This window comes from Amblyomma maculatum, chromosome 1, assembly GCF_055883805.1.
Source record: "Amblyomma maculatum isolate TAMU_Amacu chromosome 1, ASM5588380v1, whole genome shotgun sequence".
Taxonomy (NCBI): Eukaryota; Metazoa; Arthropoda; class Arachnida; order Ixodida; family Ixodidae; genus Amblyomma; species Amblyomma maculatum.
Window position 1 is genome coordinate 278992208 of NC_139344.1, and position 23316 is coordinate 279015523.

The following is a 23316-nucleotide window of genomic DNA, read 5'->3' on the forward strand; positions in this document are numbered from 1 at the left end:
ATACACAGAAGTAACTCCTCGCTCTGCAGTATGTGATGCATATAATATGCACCCTTCAGGCAGATGTACGGATGATACCGACGGGGAAGCAGTGGGGCGATTGTCCGTGAGCTGGCAGTACGACCACGGAGGTAGTGTCTTTAAACGATGGAGTTTTAAAGTCTGTTTGCGAGCTCTGTTTGCCATCCGCTGATGAATGAGTTCAATAAGCGTTTTTAGCTGGGCGTACTCCTGAAGTACTGGTATGGGTGTTAAGCGGGGAAGAAACGTTATTGCACGCATAGCCTCACGATTGATGGCCTCAAGGGAGTCCCACTGTCTGCGGGTGAGACGTTGAAATTGTGCCTGGTAGATTATACGCGGCTGGAGGACAGAGCGAACAAGCTGGCGGGCCGTGTGAGCACGCGCGCCGCCAGAGCGCATAGCTATGCGACGAATCAAACCTAGAGTAGCGTGAGCGGACTTACGGATGGCTGTCAGCCTCGGGGTGCCAGTCCCAAAGGAATGAAGAAGAAGACCAAGAATGCGAACGGTTTGTGCCTGAGGAATCGGGGTATTATCTATCATAAAATTTATAGTGGGAGCTTTCCGTAAGCCAGCTTTATTTCCAATGCGAATGAAACAGGATTTTGTATGCGAAAGAGTTAGGCCCAAAGGAGGGAGGCGAAATGTCAATACATCCAGCGCATGCTGGAGGGCCGCCTGATGGACAGACGTATCTGGGTGACAGCACCATAAAGTTATATCATCGGCATACGCAAGCACGCGTATAGAAGGGATGGCCTCTAGGGCTCGAACAAGTGGAATGAAGGCCACATTAAATAATGTAGGGGCGAGAACGGAGCCCTGGGGCACTCCTCTGTTTGAGGGGAAGTGACCAAAGGGCTTTCCATGGACACGCACACTGAATGTTCTATTTGTTAGAAAGGCGTGAATAGAGAGGAGAAACCTTTGAGGGAGACCAAGAGTTTGTAGGGAGGCAAGAATGGCTGAGTGAAGGATGTTATCATATGCCTTTGTTATATCTGTAGCAATCACGGTTCTAACAAGATGGCTGTGCGGAGAGCGGTGAAGCACGTCAGCAGCCAAAGCAGCAAGACCGTCCTCCGTTCCTATTTGCGGGCGGAAGCCGATTTGGGATTCTGGATAACAATCATGGGATTCCAACCACCACGATAAGCGAGTGGCGAGAATATTTTCGTAAAGCTTGCAGATTGTTGGCGTCAGGGAAATTGGACGAAGGGCCGTGAGAGATACTGGAGGATGACCTGACTTCGGAATTGGAACAACAATAGAATGCTCCCACTCGTCCGGCATGACACCAGAATGCCACACGTCATTGAATGCATCAAGCAGGGCCTGCAAAGCAGTCCCTTCCAAGTTGCGGAATAAGGAGTTAGGTATGCCGTCGTGCCCGGGAGCATAGTTAGATTTGAGGCGTTCAATGGAGGCCAGCAGCTCTGCCATGGTTAGGTCAGAAGTAATCTCATCGAGGGGTTCGGTAACCGGTAAGCAAGGTGGAGAAGTCGAGGTGGAATCATAGTGTGGAAAAAACTGTCTGGCCGTCTATTTTGCAAATGTGTCCTCATCCACATTCATCGCAAGGCGAATACTCTCTGTGTAATCAGAAACTTGAGAAGAGCGCTCCATGGCGTGAAACACTTGCCGAAGTTGTCGATTACCCTGCTTGGAGGACAGGCGCTCACACCTTGAAGCCCAACGTTCCCTTCCTAGACGCTTTTCATACCGCCTCGCACGTGCGGTAGCCCGGTGAAGAGCGGGGATAGCCGATGGGTCATCTTGGTTACGAGCAGCATAATGATCCGCCTGGCGAAGCAGCGCCCAAAGATTCAGGAGGTAGATGTCCGGGTTTGGCTCGTCTTCATTTACAGTGGTGGTAATCGTGTGGGACGCAAGAACAGCAGAGAGAGTAGACAATGCTGATGATGGGGTGAAATCAGATAAGCGATTATCTGCGCGTACAGAGTCCCATGATGTTATTCGTACGCTACGGCGTATTTTACGTATGCGCGAAGGAGTGAGAGAGATAAAGATAGGACTGTGATCACTGTCACGAAATTGGCGCACATTTTTATGAAGTCGGCGCGGCGCGAGGCCCGTGCGGCGCCGCATGGTTTCTTCCACAAAAGTTCGAGAAAAAGCCTCCTCCCCCGCGCGAGAGAGCGCGTAGCTTTGTACGCGTCGCCGTCACCCTCTTTCTCATCACCCGGCGATGAAGCTGACTCATCAGTCTGGATTATGCCATAAAACCCCAGAACACTTTATGGGAGCTAGCCAATGACGACACGTGGCTCGACAGGAGGAGAAGGGAGCGCTCTAACCAGCGAAGCTAAGTGTGTGTGCGCGCTATAGCCTTAGCGCGCCTTAACAAACAGACGCGGCGCGCCCTATTTATTGAGGCCGCGCCGCTTGTGTTGTCAGTCAGCCAGTCAGCCAGTGGTTGCGACGTGCTCGCAAGTGCGACAACTGGACTCCCGGGGATCACCCGCTGCTGGCAAGCCCACGGACCTGCAAGGGAGCGGCGCTCGTCTCGTATGGCGGCCACATCGTGACTCTTGAGGCGTCGGACTGCAACAGTGCCCGGTGAACAATTTGGTGTTTGTTTATGTAACTCTCGTGTTTCATCTGTGTTGTAAATCCTCTATGTTATTGAATACCTCTGTAGTTGCATGCTTAGCGTTTGTTATTCTGTGAACCTCTCGTCTGTGCAATTTTAGTGTTTTTGTATTCCTCTGTGTCGTCTCTTGCTGTGTATAAAATTTGTTTCGTTTGTTACATCTGACTCCGAACCTTATTCTGGCTTGAACCGGCGACCGCTGGGCACCAAACGGCCACCCCCTTCTGTCACTACAAGGTAGTTGAATTCCGGCTGAGCTTGCCACTCAGGTTGAGGGCATCTTCTTTGCGATCGGAACAGCTACCCCCACTCACTCCAAGGGTGTCTGGGAGTGTGCGCACCGTTAAGGGCGCATCGTTAATAATCCCCCTAAATATTAACGGGTGACAATCATTACCCCAGGTATCTGGTTCAACAGCCCAACGAGGGCTACCAGGGCCTAACCACCAAGTCAAATCAGGTGAATAAGGCCCACCTCTTAGACGGGTAGATGTATGCGGGTGGTGTAAAAGATGAAAAGAATTATCTGAAAAGCTGCCCTGGATGTGTGCACCCCTGGGAGAATCCGATGGGTAACCCCACGAAGTGTGTGCGCCGTTGAAGTCTCCACCGACTAGAATAGGGATACCCCAGTAGGTAGAACGCAGAAAACGAACCCATCCAAGATTAGGAGATGCGGAACCAGGACGGCCATAAAAGGAAACTAGAATAAGTGGCGTGCGTACAGGCTTAACTAGGAGTGCTACAAAGTGGGTTCTTAATCCCATAATTGCGGCCGCAAGCAGTGAGGTGCAGGAAATGGACTTTACCATTATTGTCACAACAGAGGTCTCCTGCATTGCACCCAAATTTTGCCCCCAAAACAGGTTAGGGCGCGCCATGATGAGGGGGTTTTGAAGCTGACTTCTAGGTTTCTGCAACCCACCTATAACGTTTGAAGCATCGCAATCAGTTACAATCTATTCTCCACTTAAAATTTGAGGCTGTGCTTGTTGCGCAGCTTGATGTCTGCATGGGCTTGCACACCTGGCATGTACTCTTTCATCTTATCTCTCATCTCATCTTATATATATATATATATATATATATATATATATATATATATATATATATATATATATATATATATATATATATATATACATACATACATACATACACTGCCCGTATCCGGATCAAAATGAGGTGCAAAATTGCACTCAAAGAAACACTTTTGTTGGTGCCATTCGTTTCGAACACATAACTCCAGCCTCTACGACCTAACCGCCCTTATCAAACCACGGTTTTCGGTTGTAATAAAACCACGATTTTATTGCAACCGAAAAATGCGCAGGTAACCTAATGTATAGGCGGCAGTACTGGCAATGAATGGCGCAAATATGGTGAGTGCTTTCTAACATTTAAGATGTCCTCATTTTAGAGATGGTATCCTTCTAACATTTAAGTGCAAACTTTGATCTTCAACTATACTTCATCGGGCGCTTCACAATATTTTGATTTTCTAATGCTTTCAGGGCGGGTATATTTACTTGGTTGAAAAAAGCGACTAAAGAATGATTCAAGCTAAAAAAAAAAAAGTTTGGTCCAATTGGGAAATTCTCAGTTAATTGTCTTTGGAACCAAATGGACATTCTTACTGATTCCAGTTGAATACGACTGAAACCGATTGGAACGTTCATTTGGTTCCGCCTGTGTATCTAATCCTATACTAGATAGAAGTTTATAATTGTTACCTACCAACAGAAGGGGCAACTCCAGGTGTATCACAGGCAAGCATGCCTGTCACGTAAGCCATAGGGACACTACAAGCCTGACGAGGCGACAAAACACCAAAGTGTTGCTCATCGAAATACATTTTTCTTCGGGCGTATATACTCCATTTGTTGGGCCTGTTACGCTTGTCCTTTGAACTTAGTTCTTGTTTTAATTACGACTGCGGTGATGGCGGAAATGATAAAAACAACTCAGCAGATATTTTTTGAATGTGGCCAAAGGTGCATCGAACAGTACACACTTTTACTTGGGTTTTGAAGGTCTGGCGTGTCACAAAACTTTCCTGTAGGTTCGGTATCTCTGGTACGACGGTGGGCTTTGATCCGCTGTTGGTCGTAACAGGGCGAATTCAAGTTGACATGATTGCTCAAGGAAGCCCACTGGTTAGCTTTGTTTCTGAAGAACGGGGCCTTTAAGGCTACTGCATTAAAATCAGATTTTAACGACTTTTTAATCTGGCGTTGTGAGCGAAAGAATATGTTTCTCTGAGGACCTCTGTGCACTAATTGCTCATCGGATTGTGTGACGTCCCGAGACACGTCGGCAGCATCGCGCTGCCTACTCGATCCTACCCTCCGGGACAACACGCTACCCCTTAGGGCACGCACGTTCGTCTTAGGCGGGCTTTTATATCTATATACAGGTTGTCTTAGCTAACTTGCCAAGGGTTAAAAAATAAAACATATGAGACAGGCCAGAGAAATTGCATAGAGATGCCAGCCGCCTGACACACAAGAGATTTTTTTGTAATTAACTAATTAGTAATTAATATAGTTTTTTATATTTTAACAACTATTGCTTTCGGATAATAAATGTGATTTGCAAATTGAAGAGGACATTCTGAAACCTCCGTTTCATTTATTTCCGATAAAGAAAGCTTCACGTGTATCTTTTTTCCGAGCTTCAAAGAAAGCCCGCGAAATATAAAAAAATATCACATGACTAGCGCATTCGCGACCTACAATTGTGGTGCTCCCAAGCGTGGTTTGATAGAACGAAATTAGCTTTATTGCAGCAGGTGCGGCGAGCTCCCTGCAACTTGTACCGTCACGTGCGCCGAGTTGCTGGAGCGGGTGAAGAAACCAACGCAGCCATATCGGAACTTCAACGCCCAAAACAAAAAAATTTGCAGTGGCTTAGTGGCTTAGCTAGGGCGGCTGCGCTTCGATGGAGGCGAAACAAAGAGGCGTCCGTGTGCTGTACGATGTCAGCGCACGTTAAAGATCCCCAGGTGGTCGAAATTACTCCGTAGCCCTCCACTACGGCTCCTCTTTCTCTCTTTCCACTTTCACTCCCACCTTCCTCCCTTCCCTTACGGTGCGGTTCAGGTGTCCACATAGTACGTGTGACAGATACTGCGCCTTTCCCTTCCTGTGAACCAATTATATATATATTAGCTAGCTATGCTAGGATATAAGCAGAGGTACAGGTTTAACTTATTTACATTACACCTTGTCGTTTAGCTCTGGTTCCTCCCACCGGTTACGTCTAATTGTTTAGCTTTGATTCCCCCCCCCCCCCCCCTCCCCGGTCTGCAAAGACGAGACGTTTTTGTATGCAGCAAAGTGTGAAGCATTTATTATTTAGCTCTTCTTCTTGCTCATCTTGCTTCTCAGTTGCTACAAAGACGGCCCGATGATCGGTAAAGTAGCAGGCAGCCGTCTCGATGGCTCCAACGCAGTACTTTGATCGGAAGGTTTGTCTCTGGTAGACCAGGTCGATCATGGATCCCCACTGCGTGGTCTGCGTGCGAGGGTTGCTGGCCAGGTCCAGGTTGAACTTCTCTTTCAGGGGAACGCTAAGAGAGTCTGGATCCGGTTAAAGTACCCTGCCACGACACATAGTTTCTCCGCAGTTCCACGCCTGGAAATGCAGATGGCAGATGGCAACCAAGTCAGTGGTTTCCTTGACGGAGTTGTTTGGCGACACATATACCGCCTCTACGACCACACCACTTTTGACCAGCCGAACGGCACAAGCTCCACCTTTGGATACTGCTACGGTAGGCAACTGTGAGGCGGCGATTCATTCTTTCACGTAGACACAGACTCTGGCGTTCTTGTTAGGCTCAAGGCGACTGGCATAAGTAACCAGGCTAAAGCCGGGGATTCTGACCGTCGGGGATCCCGATGCAAGACCAACCTCTGTAAAGACCAACACACCAGCCTTGGTTAGCAGGGGGTGAAGACAAACGTCCGCCATGTGGCAAACGAGCAACCTGACGTTTAGCAGGGCTACGGAGTAAGCCGTGGTGGGGTTTGTTATGAGCGCTTCACATTGACCGTATGCCGTGTCTAGGCCGTGCTTGTTGAGATGCTCAAACTCTGACATCAAGACCCTATCCGGATTGTTTACTGCGTCTGCTTCTATATGCTGTGCGGCTTTCGAGGAAGCGCCAAATGGAAGCTGCCGTCATTTAGGTGAACGGCTAACCTTTCCCTGCGCATGGAGTCCGGCGCCGACGCATCGCGCCTTTGGGTGCTTTGACGTCACTCGATCGGCTCCTCGCGCATGAGCAGAACTGCACCTGTTGGAGGTACGCGAAACGGCAAAACTGTGGCCAATGTAGCTCTCGCATACAAAAGTTGCCGGTGGCATGCAAGACGGCTGGCTCCTCTATGCAACTGGTCTCTCTGGCCTACCTCAAATGTTTTATTTTTTAAGCCTTGGCTAAAGTTAGCTTCGGCACCTTGTATATCGGTGAATATTTATAAAATGCGGCAGCTTCACTGTGTGTCGCTAACGCTGTCGCATCATGGCCTTCATATACCTCTCCCTCCCCTTCCTCCCTAGTCTTTCGATTCCCGTGAATTGTGGGTCACTTAGACCTGCTAGCGGGACAACGCAGGGTACGTACAGTATGCATGTTGAAGATGAAGGTTCATATATATGACGCTGCGGTTGATATCCGTTTAAGGCCTTAAATTAGGAGCAGACTGAGATGCCAGATAATGAGGTATAAGTGTGAAGCGATAGCAAGCGAATGCTTATCTCTGCTGGAATACTTCGCGCTGCCTACCGCCATCCTGCAGCCTTTGCGAGTGATAGCGATATTAGCTGCGCACAACCGCGAGTGAGTTTGACTCCGATCTGCGCCATTGTTGGAACGCCGTGATGTCGCCGGTAACTCAAGTTACCGACATTCTAGTAGAAATTAAGAAGAAATGGACATGGGCAGGACATGTAGTGCGAAGAGAGGATAACCGATGGTCGCTGAGGGTAACAAACTGGATTCCAAGGGAAGGAAAGCGTAGCAGGGGGCGGCAGAAAGTTAGGTGGGCGGATGAGATTAAGAAGTTCGCAGGGGTCAAGTGGATGCAGCTAGCACAGAACCGGGTTAAGTGGAGAAATATGGGAGAGGCCTTCGCCCTGCAGTGGGTATAATCAGGCTGATGATGATGATGATGATTATAATAAAATTACCATCTTTAAACCATATCGTACGAGATATGGTTTAAAGATGGTACGTACGAGATCAGACCATGTACGTACGAGATCAGACGTTAGACATGACTTAATTTTATCCATAGGCTAATCGACTTGCTCAGGGGATCTTCAGACATCCCACCGTTGCACCCACTGTTGTGCAGTCACGCCTGGGACATCCCTCGATGTCACCACTGCTGTGCAAAGAGGCGCTGGTTGTGTACTTGGTCCACGGACATCTAGCTCAGACTGCTTCCACTGCTGCACAGAGCTGGTCGATGAAGTGGGCAATTCAAAGGTGGGTTCAGACGGGAGGACCGGAGCGCGGATGGTCCGCATTCCGGCCCTCCGGTGAAGTAGCGAAAAAAAGCGCTCAGTGATGAAGCGACAGTCACGTTTTTAGCGCTCGTAGAGAGAGCTGCCTACCGAAATGGAATATTGAATATGCTTGCAATAAAGAACACTTGCAATAAATGAACGCTTTTTCGCTTCCTCGTCGTCCTCGCACACTTCACGTAGAACAGCCAGAGCAGAGACGACGGTTTCGCTCGGTGTCCATGCTGAAACTCTCGGTAGAAAGGTTTTCGGCAGCGCGCACGAACAGCGGGGGAGGAGGGTACACGCGGATGGTCCACTGGCTTCGTGTGAATGCTCGACGGCAGGATGGACACTGTGACGCGTGGTCACGAGGCAGCAGATCCGTGCTGGCGCGCGCGGACCCTCCGCGCTCCGGTCCTTTCGTCTGAACCCATAACGGGTTCGCATAAGACATGGAATGCATGATCTGGGCGGACGTCTCGATCCTTTCGTCCGCTGTCTCCTTCTCTGTCTTGACGCGCGGCTCGCGGGTTTTATAGCCTCTTGATCCGTTGCAGTAGCTAGCAGTTTCAACCCTCCAATCAAGAAGCACCGCCCGTTTGAATTCGACGAATGAACGGGAGGCTGTGGCTGTTGGCTAGCAGGTCAACCGGTGGCCGCCGGACACGCGGCGCCAGACAGGAGCGGCGAATGAGTTATCGGGCAAACTGTGACTTGTCCGAAGGGCGGTGAGCAACAGGGCTTGTTTCGCGCGGTGCCTGGTGCACGGCAAGTGTTTCGGCGCGATGCCAGCGGAATGCTTGCCCTGGCACAACACTGTGTACGTCGATCTATCAGCGTATCTTTAGACACTAGTTGTAGAGAACAATGTGCAGATCTCATTCAAGGAAACGACATGGAGTTCGAAACCCGAATGAAATTAGCCGACGGCCCACCGTCAGTAAACGACTGGGCAGAGCTCGGCAGGCGGTATTCTTAAAGCCCCTCAATAAACTAAAAGTAGCGCCAACATGTGAAGTTTGCCGCCCGCCTCCTCTCCTGCGCTCTCCTTCGTCGTTCGACCCTTTCATTGGCCGAGCGCCGTCACGTGCGCGCGCGCGCTTTTTTTTTTTGCTGGGCGTGCAGCTTCCTCCTTTCCAGCGGGGCGGGCGGCGCGCGCGCGGCACATATCGCCCTGTGTTTTGCTGCCACGCGGACTGCTACTAAATCGTTCCTGTTGGCTATTTAATTTTTTTTTCAAGCATGTTGCGCTCTTTGGCCGGCGGCTGATAGAAGCACGGGGGTGAAGGCGAGTTCAACCAACGCAGACATCGCGTACAAATGGTGTCACGCACTGACAGTTGAAAACGGAACCGTTTCAGCGCAAAATATAAAAAAAAACTGCTACCACGCTTCTCAAGTTTCACGGGTAGCTTACAATTCAGTCCAACCTGCAAAGAAACCACACAGACTGCAGCTTCCGCAGCCTAGTTAATTTTTTTTTTCAAGCATGTTGCGCACTTTTGTCAATGGCTGACGGACTCAAGGAGGTGAAGGCGAGTTAAATCTACGCCAAAATCGTGTACGTATGGTGACACACCATGGCAGCTGAACACGGCACCGTCTCAACGCCAAATATAAAAAAAAATAACTGTTACCTCCCTCCCCAAGTTTACCGGTAGCTCACAAGTCAATCAAAGCTGCAAAGACTCCACACAGACTGCAGCTTCCGCCGCCTATAGTTAATTTGATCTGCAGATGAAGTTGAAAATACATGGAAGACAGCTGCTGCCACACTTCTCAAGTTTACCGGCAGCTCGCAATCCAGTCAACGCTGTGAAGAAACCATACACAGACTGTTCCAAAATTGTTCCTGTCCGCCGCCTAGTTACAAATTTTTTAAAGCATGCCGCTGATTGGCCAAATGTGACGAACTACGGACACACAGAGATGACGGCGAGTTGAACCAACGCCAAAATCGCGTATATCTGGTGTATGACACTCACAGCAGAAACTATTCTGGCGGGAAATCCCTGTCAACATTCGGTAATTATGTTTCAGCAGTGAGTAATATTTTAGCCTGAACACATTGCCACGAAATGCAAGGCTCTGGTGAGACCCGGCGCACGGCCGCCTCGATCGACGCGCGCGCGGCGCTGATCGAGACGGCTGTGAAGGGCGCCTGCTCCGGAGAGCGCGCACTAGTCGCGCACCCCGTAGGTGGAGCCACGGTCGAAATGCGAGAGGAGGAGCGGCGCCGCCGGAGGAGGAGAGAGGAGATGGCGCTACTTTTAGTTTATTGAGGGGCTTTAGGTATTCTCGGTCATCCAATGCAGGCCCAGAGGTGGACCCTGGAAGTCTGCCTAGTTATGCTGGGTAATAGTGCCAGACTTTCAGCAATGCTCGGCAGCCAAAACATGGCCCAAAGTAAGTCCATGGTTGGCTGCCCACGAGGTTGGCCAAGTACTTTGAGCTAGCCACACGTCCAGCACAATAGGCAGAATGAAAGTTGTAACGAAGTTGACGAGGCTAATGTAGTTCACTGTTAATGTACAGTCGTGAGCAAAAGTGGTATACAACACTCAGCCGGTGACCGAGCTCGGGAAAACTACATAGAAATGCCATATATTTGTAGCGACAAAGACAGCGACAGTGACACGTGCATGCGGATAAAATGACGCACCGCCACGATTATTTCGATCTCAGATGGCTGTTGCTAGATGAAGTTGCAATAGTTTTCCCAAGCTCCGTTACCAGCTCAGTGTTGTATACCACTTTTTCTCACGACGTACATTCTCTATTAAATCCTGCTACTTACCGTGAACTCGGCTCATGCAGTAATAAAGCAACACGTGAATATGTTTCGGAAAGGCGCGTTTTTGAGAATTAGGATGTGTGTTTTAGATAATTCATTTGCCTAACGCTAGCACAAAGTCAGCAGAGCGGACTTTTAAAATAAAAATTATTAGCAACGTGATCACGCCCTCTTTTGTATTCCATTTTTGCCGTCGGATGCTTAAAAATTCGACTTGAAGGAGAGGGGGTCGGTGTCGCGCATGGACAAAGGAAAGTACTTAGGAGAGACCCTGACGTCATTTTTTTTTGAAGCCCCGTGCCGCGACCGCACGCTGCAACGTCTCTCCTACTCCTTTACCCTCCGCATTTTCTTTCTCCGCGACGCTCACGTACCTAGGGCCCTTAGCAACGCTGTTGCTAGTGGCCCGAGTTTTCATAGCAGCAGCGTCGCCGTTGCTAATGGCCCAACTTGGCTCACCCTACATTTGACGCCACTTCCGCCACACTTTCTCCAATGCATTGGGAATGGCAAGGGCCTCTTCTAAGTTGTTTCCTTCCTCCATGGTGTCGCGGAGGGATTCCCCCCACCCGAGAACGGACGCAGGGACTGCTTGTGTCTGTGTTTGGTGCGCGCCCGATGAGCCTGATTTGGTGACCATGGGCGAACGCCACCCCAGCGTAAGGCAGCGTAGAGGGGGTCTGCAGACTGGCGCTTCGAGGATGGCAAAGAGCCGAGGCGAACGCGCGCCCCTGCTGTGCCCGCGGCCCCCTGGGGGGTGGCATCGTAGCTGGCCGCGGTCCACGCCTCGGAGCGGCGGCGGATCTCCGGAACGGCCCCGTGTCTTCCGGGAACCGAGCGGGGATTGAAGCGTGGAGACAACGGACACGGGTAGCTGCAAGGAGGACACTGAGAGGAGGGAAGACGACGACAAGCGACTAGGGGAAACTAAGGAGCAAGGAGGTGCGACTCGGGTGCCGAGCAAATAAATGTTTTGTGTTAGCAAGTTGTCGTAAGTGTTCCGATGGAATCGGGAGGTGAAGGAGAGAGGAAAAGAACCTTGTTTAACTGGGGAGTTCACTGGTTCTGAAATTAAACATTGCTATTTCGCAGCGGGGTACAGTGTTCTGTTTCGTAGTGCTGATTTCTTTTGTGTAGTATTTCTTGTACGATTGACATGCTGTACCCGATCGCCATGAAAATGTCTGGGTTAATTAATTTCACTGCCAGATATCTGCTTATTGCCATCTGTTGCATTAAAAGGTCACTTATTCGCTTCAGTTTTGCACAATATGTCGAGGGTCATCAGCTTTTTCACGTAAAACGCGCGTCTTTCCCAGTTCTGACACTAATTAAGCGGCATCGTTATTCGGTCTTGTCAATTGTCGGAGCCAAACATGGCTTAAAGTAGGGCCATGTTCGGCTCCGACATGCTACATGCTACTTGGCCAACCTCGTGGCTACCCACATGCCAAGTAGCGTGTATGTTTCTAGCGAATGCATTAATTTGCATAATGTTCGCACAATGGCGGCGGGGCAAATTTTTTTTAATAAATATTACCACCAACATGCGCATATCCTCTTTTATTTTCCATGCATTATTGCCATCGCAAGTTAAAAATGAATGCAATATCTTCACTCGACTTGCGAGGGTCACTACCCAGGCAGCACAAGAGCCCGGGCCAATATTGTTAGTGAGTTGGCAGAGATCAGCCCTATGTGGGCCCAGAATTGCCATCGTATGGCTGGTATTGGTTGTGCCATTCTATAGCACGTCCAACACTGGCCCTGAGGATTCCATTGGTAACCAATATTGGTCGTACCTATTTATAATGATAACAACATTGGCCCTGCATATCCGATGCTCTCACAATATCGGTGGTACCATTATACGAGGATGGCAATGATGGGCTTGGATATCAGGCGTATCACCGGTGTTGGCATTGTCATTTGATAGGGATGGCTATAACGGACAGCATTAGCCGTCAGTCCACTGATGTTGGCCAATATTCGACATATGCTGGACAATAATGTGTGCTCTGTTACAATGGCCCGCCAATGTCAGATATACACTGGCATACTTACATATCAACGATATTGGCATTGCCATTTCATAAGGATGGCTATATCGAACAGCGTTAGCCATTACTCCACTGACGTTGGCCAATATATGGCATATGCTGGACAATACTGTCAGCTCTGTTACCATGTCAGGCTAGATGCATTGGCATAAACTTTAGTCAACATTCTCTTGTCTATTTCGCCTACTGGTCAATATTAGATGTAAATTAGCATGTGGCTGGAAATATTCTGTGGGAAACCGCATTAGCATGCCTTTGCGGTTGGCAGGCTCATTTAATATTTGGATTCGTTAACTGTGCTGTTATCAAAGCAAAAATAAAAATAAATAATCGATGTTTTCAAGTTACCTTTGCAATTTTAAATGCTTCGGAAATCTTGTGTCTAAATAATTATAGTTCCGCGGTGCTGGTTTCCGTCGTGTTTGCTTTAATCCCACCTAGCTGTTGTTGATGTTGCTTGGGATTACACCGTGTTCAATTACACTAGATCTTTATTGACTTATGATGGCACTGTAATCCATCCACATGTATACTGTGACGAATTTGGATGAGACCGACGATCGGTCAACGGCATCAAATACCAATAAGTTCACCACCGTTTGCAGGTCCGCCAGGGCGGCGGCGGCGATTATTAGCTCCACGCCGACCGGGAGATTAGAAATAATCAAAACCACATGTCATATATCGTGCATAGGCAATGGTTGCTAGTTTTTGTATTCTATTCGGCTATGGTCTAGGTTCTTCCATGGCTGCTCCCGTGGCGATTCCTGCTGCTCTGGGTGAAGAGAATTCCAAAAGTTTTAGCAAATTTCTTTTCCCCCGAGTGTATTAGTTTTAACAACAGTGGCTTCAAACAGACGATTACCGCAGGACACGCATGCAGTGCGATGCAATTAATGAGCGGTAAGCGTCGGCCTATTAATGCTCGTACGTGACTCAGATCGACTTTGGCGAGCGCGCTTCCATCGAAATACACTTTAAAAATACACTAGACCGTTTAAGCTATACGAATACGAAGCATCGCAGCACATACTTTCGCTTAAACGATTTAATATTGGTGATCTAAATTAAAGCTGGGTTATTGAGCGGTAAATTAAACGTCGGTCCGCACATGCATGGACGTTCCCACATATGCAAGCTAATCGTATCGACGCTTCCTGCTTTGTTTTCGCTCTAAGAAGTATTAGAAAAAAATGAAAAGAAAACACTGCACGTACAATCTCAATATGAATAATATTAATGTTATGCTGAAAAAAAAATTAACTGGGTTACAGTTTCACTTTTCTTCATCACACTCGTTCGCACATTTGTTTTTTCTCAAGGGTCCGCTCTTGTTGACGACACACCGCGCACTTCTGTTCCAGTCCACTGATGGCACTCACTCGCGCCGAAATATGGACGCTCTGTTCGCTGCTTGCTAGGTCCATTGAAAACATTACAAAAAAAGGAAGACAAACATGGAGGCACGGCGCCAGCAACAGCGGCGCCGACTTGCCCGAGTGGACGTGCTCTGCAAGTGGGGTTGTCGGGTTACATGCTGCGCAATGTAATCCAAGACGCACGCCCTGACGCTCCACGTGTGGTTCCAGGTGCACAGGGCCGCCGCCCAGGCGGGAGTTTACGACGCAATGCGTCAGCCGCTATACTTTAGGCGCTATTTCTTTCATATACCTATTTGACATACGTAGAGCTCGCGTAACGTACCTTAGGCTTTGCAAACGAGTAGACCATCGCATACGTGTATAATCAAAAATACGACTGCAATGACCACGGCGCATAAATCACTGATAAAATATCGCGCACATGCGGTACTGGTAAATGCTCTATGATTATCTTGAAACACTCATTCGGCAAACGAGTACGCCATCTATTTGCTAAACAAGCCGCGAATATTCAAATCACTGCAGGGGTAAAAATGATCGCAGAGCCAGCTAGAGTCGCCCGCGGCACTGCGGTGGGCCGGCTTCCACATTTCACAAGAACTTGAAACGCGAAATATATCCGCGTGGGGCTTTGTCACACTGAATTTCATTGGAACACAAAATAGCTTCGTGTAGTAGTTCGTATAACCCGTGCTATGGTCTTTCCAGTTGTGATGTACGGATGCGAGAGTTGGACTGTGAAAAAGGCTGACCGCCGAAGAATTGACGCGTTTGAATTGTGGTGCTGGCGAAGACTCTTAAGAGTTCCTTGGACTGCCAGAAAATCAAATCAGTCGATATTGTCGACCATAAACCCTGACTGCTCATTGGAGGGTCAAATTCTAAAGTTAAAGCTCAGCTACTTTGGTCATCTGATGAGAAGAGAGGAGTCGCTGGAGAAAGATTTGATGTTGGGAAAGGTTGAGGGTCGCCGGAGAAGGGGTAGGCAGCGAACGCGATGGTTAGATGGCATTCTCGAGGCATTGCAGATGAAGCTATGTGATGTTAAGAAGATAGTGAGAGACCGGAAAGCGTGGCGTGACATGGTCCATAGGGTCACGAAGAGTCGGACACGACTGAACGCCTGAACTGAACTGAGTAGCCAGTATACAAGAACGGCAGCTCAGCAGAACAACATTTGATTCGACGGCATGCCAAGTGCATGGATAGCATAATTTTAGAATTTCTGGTTTATTTATTCTTTTTCGCACAAGTGCGAAAAAAAAGAAGTCTGTATACGTTTCTCTGCATTTCATCAGCCGCCCAATTTCGTGATTCCGTCGTCGTTCACTACAATACAATGTTTGCGTTACATAGTATGGCAAGAAGGAATAACTGTAGAGTTCAAAAACAAAATGAAGCATCGTTGTTTTACAATTAAGCTTAATCCGGTATCAAAGCTTATTTATTCTCTAACTCCCTGTGTGGTGGAACAGTTACAGGCGTGCGCGGGGAAGGTAGTTTTTTTTTTTTTTTTTTTTACAAATATTGTGCATCAGGAGAAGATACCCACAAGTAAACTGACTTGCTAGCATTAGAACGAAAAAAAAAAACGTGAAAGAAAAGACTGGAAACACAAATAAAATACGAAAAAGTACAATAGGTATAATAACAACCAACAACTGCATTACAATGACACATCTTTGTTTCGCATACGCTCGTTCGCACAGTTTTCCAGCGCCTGCTCTCCGTTCTTCTTTTCTTGTGTGTGTGCATGTTGTTCTGGTGCCTTTAATTTATAATGAGCACTGTGTGAAAACTATTCCTTGTTACATTACAAGTAAGGTAATTGTTTATAGTAGAATGCAGCAAGCAATAAAAGCTGTGAAAACTAAAAAGCTGGAACTTGAAATGGTACGGTTATTAAACCACACAGGTGGGTCTCATTCTTCAATGATCTTGAGGACATCTCCCTCAGTTAGCTGATTGAAGATAGCTTGATTGATTCTGTCAGGGCAATGATTTCTTTATTCTGGCCGCAGTAATGTATGTGTGCCTGGAACTGGCGTGCTGCAGAAAAATATTCTTTAATGTGTTCTTTAATATCGTCCAGTTTTGCATGCTTAGTAATCCATATTGTCTATTGCAGGAATTTTTAAGCATTTTTTAAAAATTGAAAAGTTCTGGAGCCTGAACCGTCATATTTTCAGGAATTGTAATGCTATATGAACACTAAGCATCCACCTTAAGGTTTTGGTTTGCTGGAAGCAGGTTTTTCCTTCCAAATATCTTTCTTTTGTATCTGGAATGGATATTATTTTGCATGTATGTTTATCATCCCTACATCATAAGATGCTGCATGTCCTTGCAGGCTCAGAAACCTGTCGCAAAATGCTCTAAAGTAAGAATGTGTGGCAATAAGCCTTCAATATATACAGTAGAACCCCTTTATAGTAAAGCCACTGGGGCCAGCGAAAATATTTACTATATCATGGTCTTTACTGTATCAGTGGTCTGTGATGACATGGTCCTGAAAGTGCTGTTTAGTAGTTAAATAGGCACTTACTGAACACGTCTTGTTGCTTAATGAAAAAAAAAAACTTAGATACCTTCCATCTCGCTTTCATCATCTTTGTGTGATTTTTTCATTATAAAATTTCTTTACATCCTGTGGAAGTAACTCTGAAGCATGAAGACGTGATTACGAATGCAACCAAGTTCGATTTCATGTAAAAACTAAAGCCTTCCATGAACATGGTGTCCCTTTTTGCTCTTTCTGTCTAAATGACAAATTCGCATGGCACTCAAGTGCTGTAAGACCGTACTCGCTGAACCTCCACTTTCTGTCACCACTGCCTCATAATTTGTGCTGCACATTGCAGTCAATGTTGACCCATTTCTTTCCCTTCCCTATTTCTTGCTGCACTTTTACTCCTTTACTTTCTGAATGGAACACGCCGCCTCCTTGCTATGTTTGTAGACAGCTTTACTTTTTTCTTCTGCGCGCTGCACGCTTTCCCTCACGGCTATAAGGTTTCTGTAAAGTAGGCTTCTCCTGATTACTGTTAAGCCTAGTAGTAAAGCCACCTAAACGAACACTCGGGGTGATTGTTCTGTTTTCAAATACAAAAAGTCTTAGCCTCGCGATTCTAGGTAGTGCGCGGGAGTCGTCGCCATGGCCACAGGCACTTTAACCGATGTTTACCACAACATCTTTACTATAAAGGGGGAAAATGTACAGTTGCCTATGCAAGATAAACTGGGACTTCAGTTTCACTTTACCATATCAGAGTTTTTACTATATCCGAGTTTACTATAGCGGGGTTCTGTATTTTGTACTCAATCGTATAGAGCACCCAGACTTCAAATATGTGTTTGGATAAGTGTTGAGAAGGTGAGTTTGGATCTTGTGGTGATATATGCTTGTCTTCTGTGCAGATGTCATTTGTAAGACCCACGGGCCAATCTCCTCAAAAAACTGTTCCTGAATGGTTGTTTCCTGCGGGGTGCCCAGCTTACTACCTGGGCCATGCGCTTCCCCCGCCCCCTCAACCTCATCACTTGATCCATTGACCCTTCCCTGCCAACTATCATGCTCAACACAGTCCACTGCTATTTTCCATCCATGGTGGACACTGCCCTGGAATGCACCCATGCTCAGCCTCCTATTCCGGCAACACCTCTCGCACCCTGCTCAACATGTCCACCCTGTTGTCCATCAACCCTGCTCAACATGTCCAGCCCCTTCCATCATGACCAATGCACACTGCACCCCATCACCTCTCCCTGCACTACCTGGCCATGTGCTGCTTAGTGCCCTGTTTCCAATTACGCCTACTAGCCTCTCCCATATTAACCCTGTACCCAGTGCCTCCTGCACTGCATTTAGGCCCTCTGATGGCCTTGTGGCATGTACATGTATATGAGCTCTCAATAAAATGTTTTCGGAAAATATTTTGCTTGCCTCACTTAATTGCATGGTTTTTATGGCTCCTCAGGGAAATGACATGCAAGGTGGTATTGGGAAATGACTGCATAAGAAAACCACAATTGTCAGACTGAAGTTAAACAAATGGCAGCAGTAAGGGCAAGGTTGAAATAACTGCATGGCTAAAGGTGGCTTAACAGTGGCATTGCCAATGCCACGTGTGCCGATGAATACTTGTTGCATGCCAATAAATACCAATATGTGATACTAGCGGCACGGCCGGCTTATTGCCAATGGCACATGTGTCAATGAATACTAGTGGCATGCCAATACGTGACAGTAGGGGCACGGCCAGCTGATAGCCTATTGGTTCATCGTCAATACAGCGAAGCGCTCAAAATCACAAGGACGAGGAAGGAACAGGACAATAGCCTATGTTGGCAGTGCCAAGAAAGGTGCACTGTTGGCATATAAGCCGGACCAATATATAAAAATGTAGTAATTTCTCAAAATACCAGTGTTACGCCAATGTTGGTACCAATTTTTGTCGACGTTGGGCCGGGGTTGGTGCGATGTTGGTGTGCTGCCTGGGTAGCTTTAAAATGAGCGCCTGTTCCTGTCAGGTATGTGTGTGCGCAGCGCGGTAGTTGTCATGTTTCGCAATGTTTCTTTGGTGCAATGTTTCTTGTAAAATTGACATGATGGAACAGGTCTCCATGGAAAGGCTTGTTAATTATGTTCACTACCAGACATCTGCTTCTTTCAATCTGTCTTAAAAAGTCAATATTTGTCCCATTTGCAGAATATGGTGCGGGTCAGCAATTTTTTTCACGAACGCGCGTGTTGTGTTAGCAGCGTTACGACTGACGTTTGAAACTATTCAGACAACGTTTTGCATTGCTAGGGTTGACACTGCAAGATTGGCCCCCGACCTTGGCCCAACCTCGACCCTACCGTGATAACTATACTTGGGTCTAGGTGAGGCAGGCTGTTTGCTGATGTCGGGCATTCATAGGGCCTACATGGGGCTACTATGTTGACAGGTCTCTTGGCGCAGCCTTGTTGGCCGAGCTCGGGCCAATGTTGGTCATGTTGCATGTCGACATTGAGCCTGTTATGTCTAATCATTTCGTTAATACGTTGTCGTTAAGGAAGAAAAGCAACCCAATGAACAAACAACTGAATTTACTGGTTAGAAAAAAAGGGACCACTTTTAAACACGTTTGGTTCGCACAAAGTTCGTTTAGCGACTGCTTGCCAGTGAGTCCCACTGACGCCTTCTCCGTTGTCCCCGCTTCCCGCCTCCTCGCCCCGAAGGCCCCTCTTTTCTCTCCACTCGAGGCTCCGGCGTTGAGCAAGACTTTCCAGGAACCTGGGGCTGCTGGCGCCGTCCAGGAGGTTGAACGGCGTCCTCCTCGAAGGGGCCAGGAGGTCATAAATTAGACCGCTAGAGTGGATCCGAAAGAGCGGGGGTGGTAGTCCAAGAATTCCCCGCTTCGACAAACGTTTTTTTCGCGAACTACGTTCACAACACCTTCCCGCCCGAAATGGTGCAGGCCTTTCACAGACACACACAATCACTGCACAAGCTCTATTGGGTAAGCACGTGTAGTGGACAACGCAGGGTTGTTCCTCTTGGAAGACGCACGGTGCACGACCGAATTCGCCCGTCGCGGCCAGGGAAGGTCGTGTCGACTATCGCCATCTTCCAGAGCTGTCTGAGCTGTAGAGTCTCTTTGAGTAGCACAACGTCGCCTGTCTGTGACTCCTGGTGGGGTCCTTTTGATGCAGCTACTTGGTTTGCAGCTACTTCAAATACTCGTTCATCCATTGCCGCCAGAATCCGCGCAAAAGTTGCTCTCTGTTCGTAAACATTTGCCATAGTGTCGCGCCAGTAATAGCATTCAGTTCGACAAGCGGAACATCTGGCAGGGAGGTGAACCTCCTGCCGATGAGAAACGAGGCCGGGCAAAGAGGCGCTGAGGTTCGTTCGCTTCGGTGTGCACGTGTATTAGTGGACGCGAATTAAGGATGACTTCCACTTCAGTTAGCGTTGTGGCGAGCTGTTCAAAATTGAGGCAATTTCTTCCGAGCACCTTCTTCAAGGTTTGCTTGGTGAAGCCGACAAGTCTTTCGTAAAAGCCACCCTACCATGGCGCGCGCTCCACTATGAATTTCTACTCCACTCGGGTGTTCGCGAAGTAGTTTTTGACTTCATCGCTTCTAATAAGGTTCCAAAGGGTAGCCAGGTCCTTGCTGTTTTTTTTTAAAGTGAGTACACTGTCGCTGTACACGGTATGATCGAGTTATACCTCGACGTGCGGTATATCGGCAGAAAGCCAAAAGGACGCTGTTGACATGTTACTCACCAATTCAAGGTGGAGCGCTCGGGTGACGCCATAAGTGAACAAAGCGATGTGGCACTTGCAAACCCTTGACGCACCATTATCCTTGATAAGCAAAGGACCGGCGAAGTCAACTCCGGTGACTTGGAACGGATGGACCTCTGTTATTTTTTCTTGTGGAAGTGGCGCGTACGCCTTGTTAACTGGCTGTGCTTGGTAGCGCTGGCGTATAACGCACTCTTTGACTACCTTCTTTACCAGCTGTTTTGCCCCAGTCACCCACAAATTTCTCTGAATTGAGTCAGAGTATCGCGGATGCCTCCATGCAGCACTTGTCGGTGGCACTGTTTAGCAATGAGCTTGGACAAATCACTGTGCTTGGGCTGCTCGACGGACGGAGCTCAACGTCACAGAGACAAAAAAAAAAGGAACGAAAAACGCTGTCGGGAACTTTTCAATACATATATTTTAGTTGCTAAAGGGTTTTACAGACTCTTGTATAGTAGTGTTCGAGCAGCAATTTACTGACAGCCTAATAAGTCACGTGGGCATTTTGCGATTTAAAGAAAGAAAAAGAGAACTAACGGATGCGCTCAGTGGCCCAGCGCGCTTCCACGCTCGCGCAGAACCTGTCTCATTTTTTATTGCGAAAGCATTACTACTCGCACTTTCAAGCCTTCGCGTGACCCGGCCGCAGTTACGTTTGACCTTAAGCAGGGTGACGTCACGCCAGCTGCTAGATATGGGGGACCAACTCGCTCCTTCAGATTGCCCAGCCGCAGTTACGGCGCGTTGTTGCTGCGTCGCTCACCTGTGGTGCTACTGTCGCTGTGACGTCACACCAGCTGTTATATATGCTGGCGTTGACTGCTCTAGCCGAGATTCTTCATTATGTCGTCGACTAGTAAGGCTAAGGAGAGAGCTGATCGCCAATGTGAAGCCCGGAAGAGACAAAGAGCCACAGAAACCGCCGAAGGAAGGGAAGAACGGCTTTCAAAACGACGGGCACGAGATGCAGCTCGACGAAAGCGTTCTACCTCTACGAAATCTGATGTCAACGCCAGTCGAGACTCAAGTTTGTCGAGTGGTGACCGTAGGAATGCAACTAGGCGGATTCAACGTGCTCAAAAAGCCCCAGAAGAACGAGAAAAGCGTTTCGAGAAAGAACGCGTGCATTGGAAGAAGAAGAATGAAGTTCGCAAGAAACGGCGTGCAGAGAGACTCCTCAACAGAAAGCTGAACATTTGAAGAAATGGCGTGAAAATTCGCTTGCCAAAGCTGGTTTCTCAGAACCACAGGAAGACATAACGCTTCAACGATGTGAAGAACATGCAAGACGAATCGTATTCATTGGAATACGAAGTGTATTCGTTGTAATAAACAAAGTTCAGGAATAAACCATACTTAAAGTCTCTTTACTGTGTCACAAAATGTTCCAACAATGGTGAAATCCTCTGCACTAATTGCCTCATTACTGCTTATACATAGACTAACCAGTTAAGCTAAACATTCAAGCCACGCCAAGTTTGAGCCCACGCGTAGCCAGGCAATTATTGTTTTCGCAATTCTCCAGGCTTAACCAAGTTGAGCCACAGCCATTTTTTTTTTTTTTCGGAAACACCCACATGACCCCAACCGCAAATGCGGGCGCGCTCGTGTGTGTCGGCTGCGCGCGCTGGAAAAACTGAAATAATTTAGGTCCTCCGTGCCTTTCTCAGGTGGGCATTTTGCGATTAAAAAAGAAAACTAACGGACCCGACCGCGAACAGCGGCTCATCCCTCCTTGCTTATCCCCCTGACATTTTGCGATGACTCATCATTTAATTTGAGCGTAAATTTCTGGGCTAGTTGGTTCATAATGCTTCAAATGTGTAACTAGTGAGCGAGAAAGAGAATTAACATTTATTTGCATCCTTCAAAAGATTGCCGAGGATCCGAGGCGCAGCTCTGTCCCAGCCGTCAACCGGGATCTCCTGGACATATAGTTAATATAACCAAGACTAAAGCGAAAGCGACGGCGGCACTCCCATGTTAACTCTCTCCACTCCTTTGCTAATCGAAGCTGCGTACAGCAGACAAAGCGGTACGAAGCTATCGTAAGTATGCTTTTATCAGCCATTATATCACACAAATTTTACAACTGCAAGCAAATAAAATGCGAAAACATTATTTTATGATCTTTGTAGCTTTATAGCTAGGTCTACTTTTTAGAGTCTTTTGTGCAAGCAAAGTAAAAATAATTAATAGGAGTACCATCGTGGCGCTACACGAGCGTAGCGCAACCTCCTCGCCGCGCTTTACCCCCCTGAGTCCTGGATCTGAGCAGCGGTCAGGGCGAGACGGATGATTTCACGTTGTCTTTTTCGTCCTATTTGAGTAGTATAGTGCCTCCCAGGCCTCATCTGTTCTGTCAGGTTGTCCGAATCTAGGGCACTTCCATATCATGTGGAGCATGTCCGCTATATGACATCGCAACGTTTGCACCTGGGGCTGAAAATTTCCTGGTGCCACATGCTGTAAAGCTATAGGTGCTCTGGAATAATCTGATTTGTAGCTTACGCCACATAACCTCCTCGCTTTTGGTGAGCTGCTTACACGCTTTTGGAAGTACTGATCTGCCTAATTTGTAATGATTTAGGATATCTTGGTAGGTATTAAGGTCATCATTGAACT